Genomic DNA, 20,003 nt, shown 5'->3' with positions numbered 1-20,003 from the left:
CAATATTTGAATTGTTTCTTTCTAGCTGCTTGCAATATTTTCTCCTTGACCAGGGAACTCTGGAATTTGGCCACAATGTTCCTAGGAGTTTCTCTTTTTGGATCTCTTTTAGGTGGTGATTGGTGGATTCTTTCAATATTGATGTTGCCCTCTGGTTCTAAAATCTCAGGGCAGTTTTCCTTGATAATTTCATGAAAGATGATGTCTAGGCTCTTTTTTTGATCATGGCTTTCAGGTAGTCCCATAATTTTTAAATTGTCTCTCCTGGATCTATTTTCCAGGTCAGTTGTTTTTCCAATGAGATATTTCACATTATCTTCCATTTTTTCATTCTTTTGGTTTTGTTTTGTGATTTCTTGGTTTCTCATAAAGTCATTGGCCTCTATCTGTTGCATTCTAATTTTGAAAGAACTATTTTCTTCAGTGACCTTTTGGACCTCCTTTTCCATTTGACTAATTCTGCTTTTGAAAGCATTCTTCTCCTCATTGGCTTTTTGAATCTCTTTTGCCAATTGAGTTAGCCTATTTTTCAAGGTGTTATTTTCTTCAGCATTTTTTTGGGTCTCCTTTAGCAAGGTGTTGACCTGCTTTTCATGCTTTTCTTGCACCTCTCTCGTTTTTCATCCCAGTTTTTCCTCCACCTCTCTAACTTGATTTTCAAAATCCTTTTTGAGCTCTTCCACACCCTGAGCTCACTGAATATTTATTTTGGATGTTTGGGATACAGAAGCCTTGAGTTGTATGTCTTTGCCTGATGGTAAGCATTGTTCTTCCTTATCAGAAAGGATGGGAGGAGATATCTGTTCACCAAGAAAGTAACCTTCTATGGTCTTATTTTTTTTTCCCCTTTTTTGGGCGTTTTCCCAACCAGTTACTTGACTTTTGGGTCCTTTGTCAAGAGTAGGGTATACTCTGGGAATCTGTGAGATCTCAGTTCCTCCAAGGTGGCACGATCAAGCGTGTACTGGTCTGGACTCAGAGAGGAATTTTTATGTCCAGAATCTTAGCAATTACCTCTCCACAGCCACCTAGCCTCCAGTTCCTCCAAGTCAGTGCTGGGGGCTGATTTTCAGATAAGCTGGATGGGCAGGGCCTCCATTCAGTGTGAGACAAAGACCAGCTCGCCCAGGGCCTCCACCCAGGACTGAGGTAAAACGCAGCTCTTCAGTGCCCCCAGGGGTTTTTACCGTCCAACAATGGAGCTGTCTGTACAGGCTGCTGTGCTGCCTGCTGCCGGAGCTATGGGAAGGCCCTTCTCCCTTCCTGGCCAGCTGATAAAACCCCTTCACTGACTTTTGGTGCCTGTGAGTAGAGGGATCTGAGGCCCTGCTGCTGCGACTGGAGATTCGGCCCCCGAGGTGTCCTCCTCCCAGAGTCTCGTCTGCCACACCACAGGGCCAAGGCTGGGCTGGGCTCTGTGCTCTGCTCTGCAACTGGTGCAACTGATGTTTCCGTGGGCCTTTCAGGTCACTGTGGGCTGAAAATCTCCTCCACTCTGTTGTTCTCCACTAATGCTGCTCCAGAATTTGTTGAGAGTCCCTCTCTACAGGTATTTTGTGGGCTGTGTGGGGAGACCCTACATAAGTGTGTCTTTCTAGTCTACCATCTTGGCTCCGCCCCCTTACCAAGCTTTCTTTAAAGTGGTTTTACCCTTTGCTGCTATGAGACAATATTGTCCATAATCATCCATCATTAGATTTTACAAGTGAGTTTATATTCTAACCCAGTGTTGCCTTTGGTGGCCATTTTTCTCTGACAAAGAAATCTGTTATTTCCTGAATAAACTGTTTTTCTGAGCTCTTTTGGCTTTCTCCTTTGGTCAATTAATTTACACTGACTAATTACTCTGGATGAAATTATTAAAGTTGGTGTTGATATCATTTCTTTAGTCCACTCACCATTTTTGATTTTCAGTTATTTGTTTAAGTAGTTTGGGATTGTTTCACTTTACAAGATATATTTTTTCTAATTCTCCTTGGTTTTTTTGGTTTGTTTTTAACTGATTCTGTTCTTTGTTCTGAGGGGTTGATGGTCTGACTGTTTACAAACAGATGATTCACATAAGTCTCATGTTAAAAGCAAGTTTTTTCCATCTATTAAAATAAAATCTTTCATCCTCTATTTGATGTTGCCATGCCTGGTGGCCATCAGTTCTTCTTTTCAAAGAAAATGTTCAAGATATATAGGCATGAAGTCTCTGTAATCTATAAGTCTTTGGCCGTTTTCATTCCTCTTTCCTTTTTCCCATATGTTTCTTCTTACCCTTACCATTTCCCACCTTTGTACTCAAGTAACCAAGTATCAGAGTGTATGATGATTTGATTTGGATGGTTTTATCAAATTCTTTGTAGAATCTCCTAATCACATTATCTTCATGAACTGACGTTGGTACTTACACTGCAACTATTTCCATGGTGGTCTTTTTGTAATAATTGTCATTAGTACTATGATATGTAATTAGTTGTCAAATGTCCCATAAAATAATGTTTCTTTTTCTTCTTCATTGTATAATAGAAACTACTTTATTTTCTTCTTTTGGTAGTATTTGTGAGCCATTCTTCCATTTAGCTGCAGTTTCTTTCATTCTTCCAATTTTATTTATAGCAAGAATTTCAAGATTGATATGAATCAGCCTCTCTGTCATTTCAACAGCCTATTTATGACTTGGTCATTGGACAAAGATCTCACGTGTAGAATATTACTAGTCAAATTGAAGTTTGTTGATATTTTTAAAGCAGCACAATTCTTAGCATCCTCTGTGTCCTTTGTCACTTATCCATGTTCCTTCTAAAATGTGCCATGCAGAATTGAATATAATCTTCCTGCTGTCATCTGACCAGACCAGAGCATAGCAGTATTATCAGCTCCTTCATTATGGACATTATGCTTCTCTTACTATGAATAGGTCATTTTTGTGACCTAAGATCACATTATTTTTTTTTTAAGTTTTGTGGACGCATTTGTTTTTATACAACAGTCCATTTCAGATACATTCTTCCCTAACTATCCCCACCATATACTTTCCATTGTGATAAAATAGAAACAGTTAAGAGTAACCAACAGACAGCTCTCTTATCTGAATACTTATGCAACATTACACACCTTGACTTTCCAATGAAAGAACGGAGGTGCATTTTCCCATCTCCAAAGTCAAAATTGGTCATTATAATTATGCAGTATTGGGTTTCATTTTCTTTTTTGTTTCATTTATGTCATTGTATGTATTGTTTTAGCAGTCCTGCTTACTTTACTTTGCATCAGGTCATATAAGTCTTCTCGTGTTTCTCTGAATTTTACATATTTGTCATTTCTTACAGCACAATTATATTCCATAATATTCAGATACTACAATTTGTTTGACCATGCTTTAATTGATGAGCAGCTACTTTATATCCAGTTATTTGCTATCCCAAGAAATGCCACTATTATTCCTTTGGTTTTGGTCACCATGTGAAACACTGCAGACCCATGTTGCATTTTCTCACATGGAATCTTCACTTATGGATAAGTGACATTGATGAAGACATTAGAGACATTCATTGGTCTGAATGGGATAGGTGCAAATCTGGCAGTCATATAATATTTAGAAAGTTGTTAGCCCTTGTCACCTAAACCCCTGTAGTCTTTGCATCTGGAATAGTTTTATTCACCATTCTGTATTTTTCCCACTGAGAGAGAGGGTCAGCACACATCCTAAGCTCATTTGGGTACCTGTGGAAATATACACAGACACTTTACACATTCACAGGAAATCATCTCACGTTCCTTTTGACCATGTTCTTCTCTCCAGGTACATAACTTTTTTTTGCATATGCCTAATTGACCATTAGTAAGATTCTTCTGACCCCTAGAGATTTCATCTTCTTTCCCTCATGCCCCTGTAAACTTGCTTGGTACCTGGTCGGACCTGGCTAGCCATAGAAGGCCTTCTTCTCCATCTCTTTTGTTAAAAATGGGGTTCTCGGACAATCTAGGGGCAACATCCTATTAAATATGATCCATGATATTAATCCATAGTTATATCCATAATATTAAGATTCTCTAAACAGAGCCCTAGATAATCAGTTCATTCTCTTTTGTTACATTATCTTTAATTTTTTTTTAACATTGAATGCTCTAACCTCCATTTGTTACAAAAAAAAAGTGAACTCCTCTACTTGGACCCTATTTTCTCCTACAGATTATCCCACAATTCTCTCTCTCTCTCTCTCTCTCTCTCTCTGTGTGTGTGTGTGTGTGTGTGTGTGTCTCATCAATCTTCCCTTCTCTATCTACTAGCTCATTCCTTGAATCTTATGAATATGCTGATGTTTTCCCAATGCTTAAATATCATCATTTGACCTTACCATTATCTCAGGCTATTAATCTGTTGATTGCCTCCCTGTCATAGACCAACTCCCAGAAAACTGTCTACATTCACTGTTGGCTTCACTTCCTTTTCCTCTTCCCTATTCCTTGCAGTCCACCCTCTTACTTTTATCATTCAGCTGAAACTGTTCTCCAAAGCTTACAATGATGTCTTAATGGCCAAATCTGATTCCCTTCTTTCAGCCCTCTTTCTTGCCCTCTCCTCAGCACATCTCTCTTGATCACCCACTCCCCACAGGTACTCTCTCCTTTTTAGGTTTTCATGGCATTCCTCTCCTAGTTCTCCTTTCTCCTCCCTGTCTGACTATTCCTTCAGGAGCCTTTGCTTGCCTCTTCATCCAAGTCACATTCACTAAAGATGGACAGCTCCATTTGCATCCTCTTTTCTTTCCCCTCTATACTCTCTTTATAGGTCACTTGATCTACCCCCACAGGTTTAATTGCAGCTGACTTCCAACCCTTACAGCCATCATCCTGGGAAGCAACCTCTACAGAGAGGCAACCTGGCAACTGCTTCTGTACCACCCTTCCCAACTTCCTTCACTTCCTCAGCAGCCACAACTACAAAAAATGCAGTGGAAACATTCTCAGCACCAAAGTCCTTAGCTCTGTGAAATAGCTGTGTGGTTCAAAATCAGAAAACAGATATTATTTTATCTGTAGAAATGACATTAAAGAAGATGCATTAACATCTGCCTTGCTGCTGCATCTTCAAGATCATGGTACTTTTCTATCTGACTTGCTACTGAAATCTCCTATATTTGCTATCACCTTCACTAAGAGGGACTCAAATGTGAGTTTCCTATGAGTATGGATTGTGTTCACTTAACTGCTTGTATCTCCAGTGCTTAGCACAGCACACTCATTCATTCATAGTCAGCCCTGGTTTCTCCTAATCTCCAGACCAATATCACCAACTGCCTATTGGATATTTTGAACTGGATGTCCCTAAGACGTTTCAAACTTAACATATCCAGAACCAAACTTGTTATATTTTCCCCAAAACCTATCCTTCTTAAAAACTTCCCTATTTCTTGTAATGGTAACACCAGGCTTCTCAGCATCCAGGTTCACATCCTCACGTGTTATATCCATTTAGCTGTTGGGACTTGTCCTTTCTACCTTTACTGCATCTCTCACATCCCCCTCATTCCATACACTCACACAGCTGCCACCACCACCCTAGTTTAAGCCTTCATTATTTCTTCTCTGTACTATTGTTGGTCATCCTTAGTTTTCAAAGAGGGGTGATCTCTTGGCTTGCTTGTGAATTGGATTTAAGTGAGGCAGAGTTGCACAAAGTTGTCAGCCTCACCCTCTCCTCCAGAGTCATTAAAGTCCACTAGTAAGAAAATAGCTCCCTGATTGAGGTCCTAGCCTTGTCTCTCCCTCTTCCAATTAAAAATTATCCAGTTGAAAAACATTTATTAAGTATGCCCACTGTGAATCAACTACTGAGACAAAACTTAAGGACTTTATATTTTATTTTCACAAAACAATATGTACATGTAAAAATAAATACAAATGAGTATGTATGAATACATAAAATATGAAAAATAAATTCAGTGTAATTTGCTGTGGAACTTAGAGGGAGAAGCCAAAAACTGAGGGAATCAGGAGTGGCCTTCTTATATGCAGTATAGCATTTCCAATATCACTCTTTACATAGGCTTTCTCCTCCACGCCTGAAATTCTCTCTCACTTCACCTCCGTTTTTTTCAAAGTTAAGTTCATCTCCTTCATAAGATGAAAGCCTTTCCTGGTCTTCTAAGATGCTAATATCCTCCCCACCGATTATTATTTTTTGCATATGTCTTGTATATCTATGTGTTTTCCTCTATAAAATGTAAACTCTTTGAAGGCAGGGACTCTTTTATTTTTTCCATTTTATCCCCAGCACTAAGCATAGTGCCTGGCAATATGGCAGGAGATACTTAAATTTGATTGGTTGTATTCCCTGTAATACCTGTCAAGGTGTTCAGAACATAGTAGATACTAAGTAGCAGATAATTTAAGACTATTTGCTTACTCTTTTTCTTGTCTCCTCTCATTAGTAATAAGGATTAGGTTGTTTAGCACTAGTTTATCATAATATCAGACTGTTCTTTTAAAAGTTTCTTTAACAAACCATTCGTGCTTAAACAACTTCCTAGAGAGAATTTTGATAGCAGTAGTCACTCATACCACCTATGACACCAAAACTTTGACTTGTCATCAATAAGTACTCCAGAAAGAAATATTTTATTAGTCATTTCTTGGCATTTTTCCTAGAATAGCAGTGGGTTATGAGATCTAACCAGAATATGTTCCCGTAGTACATAAATAGTAATGTATTGTGACAACTACAGATCTGTCTAAAATCAACTCAAAAAGGCTCTAAAACCACAAGATCTAGACCCATTTATGTTTTCATTTTGATGGGTTCATTTGCCTGCTTAGTTGTGTCTATAATGTCGTCAGCACCTAGGCATTAAAACATCTTTCTGAGTTCAAATCCAGCCTCAGACGCTTATTAGCTGTGTGATCTTAGGCAAGTCACTTAGCCCTGTTTGCCTCAGTTTCTTCATCTGTAAAATAAGCTGGAGAAGGAAATGGAAAACCACTCTGGTATCTTCATCAAGAAAACCCCAAATGGGCTTATGAAGAGTCTGACACGACTGAAAAAAAAAAGACTGATATGACCATCATATAACTCATCTTTTTAACCTGGAAACCTCTACCAGGATCTACATGATCAGCTGTCTCCGTTGAGATCAATCATCTTTTGCAGTTTATCCATTTGAATGACTTTATTGTTTTGTGTGTAGTAACATGGAACTTTCCTTCTACTTTTGAAATGATCTAAAGAACAACTATTTTGGGGCAAAGAGTATTTTATTCAATTTGCACCATTTATTCAATATGCACCATTTCCTCTACATTTCTTACATCTATCTCCTCCATTCCTACCAACTATAATAGTCATTTATTCTCCCTCCCTATTTAATTCTCCCCTCACACAGCTGCCAAAATAATCTTCCTAAGGCATAGTCAGATGATATCTGTGCCATACTCAGAATTATTCAATGATTTCTCATTGTAAGATAAAATACAAACTCTTCAGCCTGGCATTTAAGACTCTATCCTGTTCCAGCCAAACTGGCACACTAGCTATTCCCCAAAGTCAATATCCCATTTTCCACTTCTGGGCATTAGGACAAAACCTCCTATTCCTAGACCTGGAAAGTATTGTTTCTTCATCTTAATCTGTTCAAGTCTTTATCTTACACAGGAAACATCTCCTCTGATGCCTTCAGTTGTTAATACTCTCTCCTCTTCAAATCACCTTGGATATACCTAACCATATTTATACTATATCTTTACCCTCATCTACCTTGGAAAATGAAAGCTCTTGGAGAGAGGGGACCATTTCCTTTTTCTCTTTGTATACCCATTACCTACCACAAAGCCTGGACTATAGGTGGAAAGAAGGCATTTATTTGTGTAGCCCCAACTATGTGCTATGAACTATGCTAAGCACTCTGCAATTGTTATCTCATTTGTTCTTACAAGAACCCTGAAGAGTAGAAGCTGTTGTTATCCCCATTTTACAGTCAAGGAAACTGAGACGACCAGAAGTGACATGCCTTGCCCAGTGTCACATGTGTCTGAAGCCAAGTTTGAACTGAGTTCTTCCTGACTCCAACCTTAGCACTCTGTGCCCTATGGTGCTACCTAGCTGCCTAGACATGTCTAAACAGGTGTTTAAGAAATATTGATTCAGTCAAATTACCGTAGTAGCTGGTTTCATGCTTACACCAATGAGTTGCCACATTTACTTTTCTAGATTTTGGAAAACAAATTCTGCTTTTCCTATAGCTGTTTCCCATTTGAATAGAAGGTGGGCATGAAGTATTTAAGATTAACAGTGCAGGGACCCCTCATTTAATGAATTTTCTAGGAAACCTTTATTTTTAAGTTAGACTTGCTAAATATAGAAAACCTCATCAGTTGTGCAAAGCATTGGTCATCCAGTTTAAAAGTTGACAGACTGCTGAACCAACTGCTGTAACCACAGTAGTTAATACGTAATCCTAAATAGTTTGATGCAAATTAGTTTTTACATCCCCCTGAGCTTTTAAGGCCAGGGAAACAGGAAAGTGGCATGGGGAGTGGGAAGAGATACATCTTCCAACCTGCAGCCACAAGAGCCATGACTAAGTCCTTCTGCTCCTCACTTATCCGGCACCCTTTCCAAAACAGAGTGGGGTATTATATGTAGATGTTGCATATATACATATATATATATATGTGTGTGTGTCTGTGTCTGTGTATGTATGTATATAAGTATATGTATGTGTGTATGTGTGTTTATGTACACATATATACACACATACATACATATATACACATATTTGTATGCTTATATGTATATATGTATGTATGTATACACCCATAATTTTCTGTTATTCTGAACTTGACAAATAGCAACACAAACATTTCCACATACAAAGAACAAAAAAAGGATTACATGTGAATCTACAAATCTCCATCACATCTAGTTTGTTTCCTTTTTAAAAGTATGCAATAAATTCAGTATATTTCCGAACTATTCCACTTACCTGTACCTCCTTCTTTTCTCTTCTGTGCATTTTTAAAAAAATACTTCATTGATTTTCTTTTCTTTCTTTTGCTCTTTTTCAGCATCTTTATAATCATCTCTCTTCTTCTCTCTCCTTCAACCCTCCAATGTAAAAAACTTCCCTTGAAGCAAATAAACATAGTCAAGCAAAACAGATTCATTTGTTGGCTATGTTAAAAAAAAAAAAGTAGGTTTCATTCATGTCTAGTCCATTACGTCTTTGTCCGGAGGTGGGAAATAGGTATTGCTGTGGTCAATAATTGCACTGGTCAAAGCTGCTTTCTTTTACATGTAGTAGTCAGTGTATAAATTGTTCTCCTGATTCTTCACACTTTGTTGTGCAAGCTCATAAAAGTCTTTCCAAATTCTCTGAATCCATCCCATCTCCCCCTTCTTATCATGCAATGATAGTTCATTACATTCATACGTCATAATTTGTTTTGGTCCCCAGCTGGATGGGTACTCCCTTAGTTCTTTGCTACAAGTAATAGTGCTTCTGTGAATATTTTTGTATATATGGGTCCTTTTCCTCTTTGTTTTATCTCTTTGGGTTATATGCATAGTAGTGGTATCTCTAGGTCAAAGTCAGAGTTTAGTAACTTTTTAGGTATGGTTCCAAATTACTTCTTAGAATGACTTAGAATTCGCTTCTCCATCAATGTGTGCCTCACCTTCCATATCTCCTTCAATGAGTGCAATTTTATTTTTCAGTCATCTTTGCCAATCTGATGGATATGACTTTTATTTTCTTTTTTTTAAAATTTTTTTAAATTTTTTTATTTTTTAATGTTTAACAATCACTGCCATACAATTGAGATTTTTATCCCCCCCCACCTACACCCCACTACCCTCCTCCCTCCCCACGACTGCATATAATTCTGTATAGGTTCTACATATACTTTTCTATTGAGTATATTTTCATTATAGTCATGCTATGTAGTCAGACTAAAATAAATGAAAGAAATCATATAACAAATCAAAACATGATACACAAAAACATACACATACACAAACATGATCTGCTACATTTTGCGAATGACTTCCATATTTCTTTCTCTGAGTGTGGAAGGCATTTTGCCTTGAAAACCACCATTGGGATTTTTTTTTTTAAGAAGTTCTTGCGTTATTACGAAATTCCAAGTCTACCAGAAAAAACTCTCGCACTGTGGTCGTTGCTGTGCACAAAGTTCTCCTGGTTCTGCTCCTTTCACTCAGCATCAGGTCATATAAGTCCTTCCAGGCCTCTCTGAAGTCTTCTTGTTCATCATTTCTTATGGCACAATAGTACTCCATTACATTCATATACCATAATTTATTCAGCCATTCCCCAATTGATGGACATCCCCTTGACTTCCAGTTTTTGGTAACTACAAAGAGTGCTGCTATAAATATTTTTGTACATGTGGGACCCTTTCCCATTTTTATGATCTCTTGGGGATACAGTCCTAGTAGCGATATTGCTGGGTCAAAGGGATGACTTTTATTTTCAATTAACAAGCATTTATTTTCTTTTCCTTTCTCTACCCCCCACCCTAACACATTGAATAATAAGGAGGGAAGGAAGGAAAAGAAAAAAGAAGCATCTTGAGTCTATCTGCTTTCTATCAGGAAGTAGGAATTTGATGTGTGTGAGATGGAACTTCAGATTTCCTGTATATTTGATGGAATTTCTCCTGGCCACTTGCAGAATTTGTTTCTTGGCACTGAAAATTTTCAATTTAACTATGATACTATATCTTGGAGTTTGAAAAGCAGATTTGTCATTTTTCTGGAGGATATATATGATTTTCTATGTCCAGAAAATTCTGAGCAGTTTTCCTCTATTTTCCTTCATTATTGTGTCAAGGTTTTGTGGTTGTTTTGTTTTTGTCATGTTCTTCTAAGAACATTTATGATCCTTCAGTTCTGTCATTGAGGTCAGTTTCTTTGAGTAGTACAGAGTCCATGCATTCTTTTAATATTACTTCTTGCTTCTTTTTCTCCAAGTTTTCTGCCACTACAGTACTTTTGTGTTCCAAATTTGTTATTTTCCTTTTCACTTCTTTAAAAAAAACTTTTTGCTTTTGGTTCAATGTTTTCGATTTTGCTAATTGAGTTTTTAAATTTTGCTTTGGAACTTCATTCTAAGCAATATTCATCACTAATTTCTTGTCTTATGGATTTTATTTATCTTTCAAACCATTTTGAAATTTTTTGTTGTTTCTTGTTTTCATAGGAGTTCACAGGGATTCCATTAAGTATTGAGTCATTTTTACTCCATCTTGAAATATTTGAGAGAGCTTTGTAATCTCTTTCAGGATTTAGTACTCATCTTTCCTTCTGAATTTGGGATCTTCTTTGTTGATTTATATACTTGTGCTCTGGGTTTTGAAAAAAAGAAGTTTTTTCCTCTTGAAATCTTTGTTTCCTTCCCCCCTTATTTTCTTGTCATTTGCTGGTGGGTAGACCTCCCAGACTGGACACCAAAACTACCTTGGCCTCTTTAACCACTTGAGGGAAGTAGTGTTCACCAGCCTGGGTCTCTGCCTTGAGTGACCTCTTAGGGGGTCAGGAATGGGTCCAAACAGAGTTTTCAGTTCTCTTTCCTGAAGGTCCCACACAGCTTCCCCTCATTTTTATCTCACTTCCTCCGCTGGCTATCTTTTTTTCCTCTTCATAGTTGGACTGCGTATCAATTATTTTTCATGGTTAGAGGAAGGCAGAAGCAGTGTTCTCAGCAGAGTTTCGGTAGGCTTAGGGATTCCCTAATACAAAACTGCACTCAGTCATAAGGCAGCATGTTTTCCAACACACTTTCCTCTCTCTGGCTGGACAGAATCAATGTTTTCTACTTGTACCAAAGTGGGAGTAGAGCAGACAAAGAGTGAAGTGAGATTGGCAGAGTTTCTGCAACATGGGAGAATTCCAAAATGGACCACAAGTACTAGCCTCTATGTTAGCTTATATTTCCTTGATGCGACTATAGAGACTTATCGGAGAAGGGTACTGAGTGAACACTTAAAAAATTCTCCAGTGCTAATTTATAAGGATTTTTATTTCTGGCATTCTCTCTCCTTTGTCCCATGGAGTCAGCTGTAATTTGTCTTGAATATTATGCATAATTCTTTTTTTTCCAAAGAGATTTTGGAAGTTAAGGATATCTGGATAAAGTGTCTAACTCCCCATCTTTTTGGTCGCAAGACCTTCTTGATCCTTTTTGAATGGTTGCCAAGAGTTTATTCCTTTTATTCATCCTTTCTTGTCATTACTGCTTTTTTTTTTTTTAACACAGCTGAATGGTGAATTTTAAACCATCCCTTTAATTTTAATCTAGCTTTATCATTTCAAATAAAATGTGCCTTTCCTGTAAGCAGCATAATTTATAGATTTTGTTTTAATCCAGTCTGTAACTCTTTTTTAATTAGAGGAATTAATATTATTCACATTGAATTTTATAAATGTTATTGGGTTTGTTTTCTGGCATTTTTTCCTTTTTATTCCTGAAGACAAATGTTTTCTTGAAAGACTGAGCTTTATCTTCTATAACTTTTTTTTACTATGAGGACTAATTAATAAAATAAATTACATTTCTGTCAGTCTCTTAATTCTTTAGAATTCCCTGTGAAGTTGTTAAAGATAAAAATTGAGCTTTGAGGATTACTAAATCCTTTCCTTTCCCCCAACCCTCATCTTTTTTTTAACATTACCTTTTCTTGTCAACTTAAAACACTTATTTACAAATACGAATATATTTCAACTTACATGTGCATTTTGGCATCTCATTTTCTAATTTGATTGTTTCTATTTCAATGATAAAGATATCTTTTATGTGCCTTATTTTGGAATTTTTAATTTGGAATTTTGTTGATAAATTCTTTGAGTTCTTTTTGAAAGATACTATTTTACCTTTAAACAGCATGCTTGGATTTGCAAGATATATAATCTTCAGGTTAGTTCCTGTGCCTTTAATACATGTATATATTCTTGCCCAGATTTATCTTCAGTTTCTTTTGATATCCTGATTTTTTTCTAGATAATTTCAATGCTTGAGTAATTATTTGTTCTAAAATTTTCAAATATAATACTTATTTGCCTTGGAAAGAATGCTGTTTAGGAGAATGAAAAACTAGGTACAAATCCTGAATCTGACACTTATTAGTTGTGTGATCATAGGTAAGTTATATTACCTCTCTATCCTACAGTTTTCTCATGTGTAAAATGGGGATAATAATACTTTCCTTATCTACCTCACAGATTCTTATGAAAAAAAATTACTTGTCAAATTTCAAATCACTATATAAATATGAGTAATGATGTTATTATTAGGTTTGGATTTGTCCATTGCAGTGGTCTATCTTTCCACTTGCAGAGTATTGCCTATTTTGTGAAGTTTTTAAAAAATTCTGATTTTTCTCAATTAGTTTCTCAGATAAGATGTATAGTTGGGTTTTTTATTGTTGTTGTTATTGATCTAAAAATCTTACTTAAGGTTCTCACTTCTTGCCCTATCTTTTAAGTCTTTAGTTGCTTTTTAAATTATTTGGAAATCTGACATAGTCTTCATTGACAATCTCTTTATTTATTGTTCTTTGTTTAACTACATTTATTTTCTAATTTTTTTGCTTCCATTGATGTTTCAGTTCTTTTATGTTACTATTTTTATTCATTCTTATTTTACCTAGTATCAGTGGAATTTATTTTTATTTTGTTAGACTATTTGATTCCTTTAATTTATTAACTACCATTTTTTATCATTTGAAATTTCTTGCATTGTTTGTCATGGTATTTCAGCATGCATTTCTGTAGCTCCCTAGAGCATTTTGGCTTGTAGAATATCTTTATTTCATTAGAGTTTTATGTTGATTTGTTCTGCTGGACCTTCCAGGGCCGATCCTTTTCTCTGCTCCACTCAACTCCATAACTGGATTCTCTGGGTCCTTCTCCTACTGAGGAACTACTCTGTTGTAAGATGCCATTGCCAGTGGAGAAGAGGAAGGAGGGAGAAATTCCTTTTTCTCTATTCCCCACTCCCACTATTTTTTGGTAGAGATATGAAGAGAAGGTGAAAAATAAATCCCTCTCAATACCCGTGTTCTTCCTACTTATATGGCTTTCTTCCCAAATGCCAGAGATGACTGTCCTCAGAGTTATGATGTACTTTTTAAGGCCATCAAAGGCATGGCTAGTCATTGGCTTTGTTCAGTCATTTTCTGTCCTGTCTGACTATTCATGAGCCCATTTGAGGTTTTCTTGGCAAACATTGAAGTGATTTGCCATTTCCTTCTCCACCTCATTTTACAGTTGAGGAAACTTGTGCCTTGACCAGGGTGTCTGAAGCCAGATTTGAACTCAGGAAGATGAATCCTCCTGATTTCAGACCTAGCTCTCTATCCACTGCACCAGCCTGACTGCCTCATCAGTCAATGGTTAGCCACCATATAATTCCATCAGTTTGATTGAGGTACATCTTTACTTTACAATTCCTTTACAAACTATCAATGGCTCACTTCCAGTTTCATACCTTTATGTAAGATCTGCAAATAGGTCACAGAGGATGTGATCCACTAGTGTTGAAGTCTAAAAAGGGCAAAACCTTCATACTTCATTGTATCTGTTACCCCGGGGGCCTCAGTTTATCAGGAGTCCCCTGATAACATATATTATCTTGAACAGTTTTTCTTGTTCTTATAAAAATAGGACTTTTTCATTAAGAAATTCATCCTCTCCTTTTAAAGTTTTTTTTAGAGTTCTTAAATGTGAGGGCAATTTAGAGGCAGAGTCCTGGCAACTTGAGATTATCCTCTCTTCCACTAGCTCCCAAAACAGAATTGTCCTGTCACTAATTTTGGTTTAAAGTCATGATAAATTTTAGCAGTTACTGCAAAGTGTTGAAGGCCTGCTTTTTATTTTGCTTCTTCTTATTAATACCTATTACCACCTTTTTTGATTCCCTCCTTGTTCCTCTTCACTCTCAGGTCAAAGGACAGTATAAGGGCTTCTGTTGTTTCCTGTATATTAACCTTAACCTCCATATCTCAGGAGATTTCCTAATTTTTTCATTCCTTCTATCATACCCTCTATTCAAGGGGTGGCAGCAGTAAGAATAGCATGCTTTGTAAGAAAGTCTTATGGGACTGGGACCATATAGGGTTGGATGGGCAGTCATAGTAGGCAGTGGCCTGGGAGACTCAGTAGCAGATAATCTGGTTAAAAGCAAGAACTGTTGGGACATAAAGGGCTGAATACTGGACCAGAAGGCTGAATGGATTGAAAGAAGGAACAGTGGATGGATACAGCAGAGTGGGCAAGCTGGATGCTATGGCAGTGACAAAGGACTAAGATGGTTAGTGGTGACAAAACCACCACACTCTGGCAGGATCAGTGGTGGACAGAGGGAGCATTGAAGGATTCCCCTTCCTTCCATCTCTTATATTACTCTTGGAGAATGAAATTCAGTTTGGAGGGCACTTTTATATATTGTTGAAGAGATCTGGGTGTAACTTATTCCATTGCAGTTGCTTCTTATTATAGGATATTGACTCTGTGCTCCCTCTTCCAAACCCACTTCAGACTATAAATTGAGTCCCCAGAGTTTAGATGGATACTTCCCTTCTTGGGGTTCTAGAGGTAACTCTGAGGTGTTGGGGGAGGTGTCCTCTATGACTGTTGTTCAAGAGCCTCTGTTTGGTGCCTTTACCCAGTATCATTCAACCAATACTTTTTTCCTCCTGAAAATGAATTAATCAATTAACCAATGAATTAACCAATTAACCAATAGCAAAGACAGAATTTTAAAATTATTCCCTCTTCTTCTTTTCCAGCTAAGGCACACTTTCCCTTTTATATACCCACTCAGTCTCTAGGGAAAGTAGATCAAAATAAATGTGGTGAATATTGTACATTCCAAAACCACTTCTGTATATGTAGCCATAGCCATTGCATGAGTCACTTCCCCTGCCTATGGGGCACAAGGTTTTTGGCTCCAGATAGGTGCAGTGCTTACCTGGGTCAAGCACATTGTTCCTCAATGAGTTTGGCTGCTGTGGCTACCAGCAAACTCTGCTGTGGATTATAGGTGCTGGACATTTTACTTGTGTTGCGTGTGTCAGTGAGACATGGGAATACAGCTGCCTTCTAGGAATTAAAGAAGAATCAAAAAGTACACTCAGGGCAGTGAAGAGGAAGTGACATGGTCGCAGAATTTGTCAGGCACCAGAGTACCAATAGTGTTTATTTTACCCTACTATCTACATTGTGTATGTGTGAGTGTGTGTGTTGTTAAAATTAGAGAGTGTTGTTAAAATTATGTGAGCTGGTAAATGTTTAGTGCTCATTTGTCAAGATTAAAGCCCTCTTGTTTTCCTTCTCAATAGCAAATTTAGTATATCAGGTCTACAGGTTTTATAAACATTTGTGTAATCTTTCTATTCTGGTAGCTGAATCCTAAGGGAGAGCTTTATTGGTTTTTTATTTTGGGGGGATTTTCTTTGCCTTGTGCCATGTTTTATGTGTGGAGGGACTGACATGCCTGAGCAGAATAGAGGTCCTTCTGTGGGTTGTGACTTTAGGGATTCTAGTAAGGGTCTTTCTGCTCCCCCAAAAAATTCTTCCCCTGTTTGCCCATTTATCCTAAAATCCCAGAAGAGCTAAATGAAATTGTGCCAGGGAAATGTAATAGTAACTTGAATTTGTGCTCAGGTGAAAATGACTTGAGATCAAGTGACTTCTTTGAAAGAGGCTTTCATAGAAGGAAGAGAGAGAGGGAGGAAACAGGAAGGCTTTAGCTTCCTAAATGGATAAGATGAAGGGTCACCATAGAGTACAATGGGAAAAAGAGGCTCCTAAAGGCTAATAATTTTGACTTCACAATTTGAGGTTCTTGGTTTTTTTTTTAATCTGTCATAGAAAATACTATAAAAATACTCAACAAACAATAAATTTAAGATTTGCTATGTGTATCGTTTTGTACTTGCCTCTTGAAGAAAATATTTGTGATGTACAGGAATAAGTCTTCCAAGCAGTCTACACATCTTTGGCCTCTTTCATTTATTAAACTGAGCCATATTTTCTTATGTTTGTTTGCTTTTTTACTGTCCTCTTCCATACCCACCTGTTCACTAATATCATAGAGTATGTCTTTAACATTCATTTTAAAAATTTTCACGTTCTAAATTCCCTCCTTCCCTCCAGCTCTTCCCCCACTTATTGAGAAGGCAAGCAATATTCAGTGTGTGTGTGTGTGTGTGTGTGTGTGTGTGTGTGTGTGTTCACAATTTAATTATGGGCTAGCCTTACCCATATTTCAAGATAATCAGTCACCAATCTGATGTGATATCTCTTTTATTCCTACAGTGTCACCATTAAATATTGGAGATGATGTTAAAGAAACCTTGAAAGTTCCAAAAAACTAGCATTATAGGATTTAGAGCTAGAATATTTCATGATCACCTGGCCCAGGGATTCATAGCCAAAAGTCATGGTAAAGCCTAAAACCCTTTCTCAGAATAATGAGTAGTTCCCTATATGAAGGAAATGCTAAATTTCAGTTAGGAGCTAATGACAATGAAGATGTTAATTTTTCCCATACAAATTCACAGGTTCCCTGAAATCTGTCCATGGATCCCAGGTTAAGAATCCCTTATCTTTTCCAACCCCCTCATTTTACAGATGAGGGCATAGGCTCAAAGAGCTAAAGAATCGGGTGGCCCAGAATCTCATAGGTAGTAAGTAGAAGAGTAGGACTCTGAACCCATTTCTCCTGATTTCAAATCTAGTGAAACAGGTGGATCCCAGAGTTGTTGAGTGATTCTAACTTATGGATTCATGGTCTCTGTGTAGACTATCTTGGCCAGTGTTCAGTTTAAGACTGAGCTAGTTATTACCATCTTAGAAAAGCTCACAGCTGATAAACCCAGGGTTCTAAGCTATTTGTTCTATAATGTTTAAAGAATTTTGATGCATCTAAATTTATTTAGGCATCATTGTCTCGGATGATTTAGGGCCTTGGAGGTTTTGGGTTGGAAGTGTTAAGAACAACAAACTTCAAAAATCAGCAGGAAGGAACTGTTGTTCCTATTCAGTCATATCTGACTCTTTGTGACCCCATGGACCATAGCACACCAATACTGTCGATGAGGTTTTCTTGGCAAAGATACTGGAGTGGTTTGTCATTTCCCCCTCCAGTGGATTAAGGCCAACAGAGGTTAAGTGACTTGCCCAGGGTCACACAACTAGTAAGTGGCTGAGGCTGGATTTGAACTCATATCTTCCTCAGGCTAGGCACAACACTCTACTCTTTTAGCTATCTAGCTGCTCCTCCAAGAAGGAACTACAATTTTATTTTTCTTCTCTAGAGTAAAGAATGATGATCCCATGATACATTTCATTTGCCCTTTGTTTTCTCCCTTGTATGACTTTTATTATTGGTGACATTAAAAGTGCATTCATCCAGCAGGGCTGTCACTGTTTCATTTATGTTGTGCCTACCAGCAGTTTTGAAGTAAATCTTTCTTTAGGGCATTAGCTGATCAATAGAACCATCACCAAGAGGCCTTTTTATCACCTACCTCTGCATTAAACAATTTTCTCATGGCAGTTTTGGTATTTGAAGCTTGTTTCTTGAGGCCAGAGATGAGTCTTGTTGGACTTGGTAGGCAAAGGAAAGAGAACAAGGCCTACTGCAGATGAATCTCTCTTTCTTCACGCCCCGTCTTCCTCCAGACCAGATAGAGGAAATGATTGTGCACGAAATACAGCAGCTTCTCTTCTTGCACATTTCTGTGAGTAAGGTCATGAGGCTCCTGCTCCCCCAGGCAGGAAGAAAAACCTTAGAAACCTCTTTAGCAACTCCCTTTCCTTTTCCTCAATCAACTACCAAGTCTTGATTCTTCCTTCTGGAAGTCTCTTGAATGGATTCTTTCTTCTCCCTTACAACTGCTGCCACCTTATTCAAGGCCTTCTTCACCCTCCTTTCAATTCCATCCTCCATGCTGCTGCCAGGGTCAGTACTTCAGTGGGATTTGTGATCTCGTCTGTATGGATACTTTCTCTAACCCCGATCATACCTCATCTATATCTTATCATTGTCCCATCCTATAGGATTCTTGCCCCCTTTCCTCTATAAGTCCTGCACGCAGGACCCACCTAACAGTAAAAGTGCTCAGAAACTTAGTAGGCATGTAACTATAGGAAAGTTATTTTCCTTCCCAAATCTGTCCCCTCATCTGAAAATGGGGACGATAACAGCTTACTGCCTAGCTCAAAGGGTTGTTCTGAGGAAAGAGTTTTATAAACATCAGAGCACTTCATAAATGAGAGTACCAGCTGTCAATCAATGAGCATTTATCAGGTGCCTACTGTTGTAAAATTCTAGGAGCTAGGGATACAAACACAAAGAATGAAGCAATCCCTATGCACAGGAAGGCTTGCATTCTCAAGGAGGGAGACAAGTCTGGACACAAATATTTGCAGAATCAACTAAAGAGAATAAATAAATGTGGTATTTTAGCTACATTTAGCATTTCAAATGTATTACCAGCATGAAGGGGGAAAATCCCACAAGAAATATGGAAGAGCTTGAGTGCTAGATGTAGAAGAATTCGGGAAAGCCCACCACAGTGCAGAACCTGTCCTCTATCTCTCTTTCATCTTTGGCTTTTGGGCTCCCCAAATTATTATAAATGTAGATAGATCTAAATAGATCCATATTGATAAGTATGTATAGACTTATCCATAACTCTATCTTCTATCTAGTTGAATAGATACCCATACACATCGGGAATGAAGATTCAAATTACAGATCACTCTTTATGCTTTATTTCCTCCTGCTTATCACCTTGGACTGGCTTTGAAAATTGTTGCAGGCAGTTTCACCAGATTGGCAACTTTCCAATGGAAAAGCTATTGCTAACCTCCCTTTCCATTCTCCAGTCTCATATTGGTGTTAGATGATTCTTTTGCTGGGGAACCCCCAATTTCCATCACCCACATTACAACAGACAATTGTTAGTGGCCATTAATATATTTTTATTTGAAA

General features: G+C 37.6%; 1 protein-coding gene across 11 annotated transcripts in view; it reads left to right on the top strand.

Annotated features, from left to right (window-relative positions):
* Nucleotides 1-20,003, top strand: part of KATNAL2 (katanin catalytic subunit A1 like 2) — a 187,362-nt gene that overhangs the window by 157,603 nt on the left and 9,756 nt on the right. The window lies entirely within an intron of this gene.

This window comes from Notamacropus eugenii, chromosome 4 (genome assembly GCF_028372415.1).
Source record: "Notamacropus eugenii isolate mMacEug1 chromosome 4, mMacEug1.pri_v2, whole genome shotgun sequence".
Lineage (NCBI taxonomy): Eukaryota > Metazoa > Chordata > Mammalia > Diprotodontia > Macropodidae > Notamacropus > Notamacropus eugenii.
This window is presented reverse-complemented; position numbering and strand designations above follow the sequence as displayed.